General features: G+C 33.2%; 1 protein-coding gene across 2 annotated transcripts in view; it reads left to right on the plus strand.

The window, feature by feature from the left end:
• The window catches only part of LOC117172096 (zinc finger protein 2 homolog), a 12,629-nt gene that overhangs the window by 8,912 nt on the left and 2,329 nt on the right, over positions 1–1,388 (plus strand). The gene's annotated exons all lie outside the window — the stretch shown is intronic.

The following is a 1,388-nucleotide window of genomic DNA, read 5'->3' on the forward strand; positions in this document are numbered from 1 at the left end:
ATTATTGATAAAATTAAGTAATACAAATTACGAAAAATTTATTTTAAAAATAGCAATAATATATATTATGCATACTCTTGTATACTGTGCTGTTCAATGTCCTAATATGTGTGTGATTAACCTTTCGGTGTAGACAAAACCATTGAGGTATATATATTTATATATTTTGAGATTCTTATAAAACTTTCAATTTATTGCAACATTTTATCATTTTAAATTCAACATCCCTTATGATATTATGGAATTTTTGTAAATAATAATAGATAAAATCGATTTGCTAATTCTAAATTTTATAATATTTAATTTCCATCGGACTGTAGTAATGTTTTGGAAACTCCCTAATTAAAACCATAAGGTGCTTCCTATCGTAAGTTAGACTTGATCCCATCTGCAAAAAAGATGTATCCCCTTATTTTTTGGAATGATTTGATTGATTAGTAGCATTGAAGTACTTGTGTTTAGTAACATATTTACGTTGACAGAATACATCATTCCTGTTCAGAATTTTGTTTACATGCCGTTCATCATTTTCTGTTCATCGCTTTGTTTCAGGACTTTTTTTAAATTTTTATACAAATCTTGAAATTTGGAAGATTTCTACTGGACAGTATCCAACCTTGAATTGAATTGTTCATTTTTGAACCGTACAGCTAGAAAAGGTCCAAATGTGACAATTTCGATTGGAAAATGTCTCAAATTGACACTATTAATTGGAAAATGTAACCCTTGTAAGTACAAAATGTCCTTCTTTTCTTTGGATCTTTTTTTTCATGCTCATCAAAAATTTCGGTTGAGAAGGGGGGTTCACCTGAAAAAGTTTCGCCCGGCCCGTTTGTAAAAAGATTAGCACCACTGTGAATGTTCGGGACGACACATCCATTTTTAATAGAAAAATTTCAGGAGTAAGTAAATTTACTTGCAATTTTTTCGCGTGGAGACGTGTAACCCTGCGAGTGATGTAAGATATTTCACTATAAGCCACCATGTTATGAGACTGTAGAGCTCCCAGAAAAGTGAGCGTTAGATAGTCTTTTACCGAAATGCTGCGAGAACGTCCTATCGAGTGAATGTTTTTTGATAAGGATGATCATCACTGACCAAACATTCTTTTATTTTGTTTTCTCCATCTTTTAAACTTCTCGAGGGCCAGCTCATGTTTACCCTTACATTTTTGGGGAGCTGTGACTGGTAATTTCGTATAGCGCGAGATTAGAAAGTAGTTAGTTTCGAGGTAAAGTTTGATATATTTATATATGTCTACAGCAGGGGTCTCCAAAGGTAGATCCTACAGTCTGTCAAGTTAAAGCGTGGGTGGCTTTACTCGCAGTCGGTAAGGTGTATCGACATGATTTTGGTGTCAAAATGTTAAGAAGAGCTCCCTCTTTCAT

Source organism: Belonocnema kinseyi, chromosome 4 (assembly GCF_010883055.1).
Source record: "Belonocnema kinseyi isolate 2016_QV_RU_SX_M_011 chromosome 4, B_treatae_v1, whole genome shotgun sequence".
Classification (NCBI taxonomy): Eukaryota; Metazoa; Arthropoda; class Insecta; order Hymenoptera; family Cynipidae; genus Belonocnema; species Belonocnema kinseyi.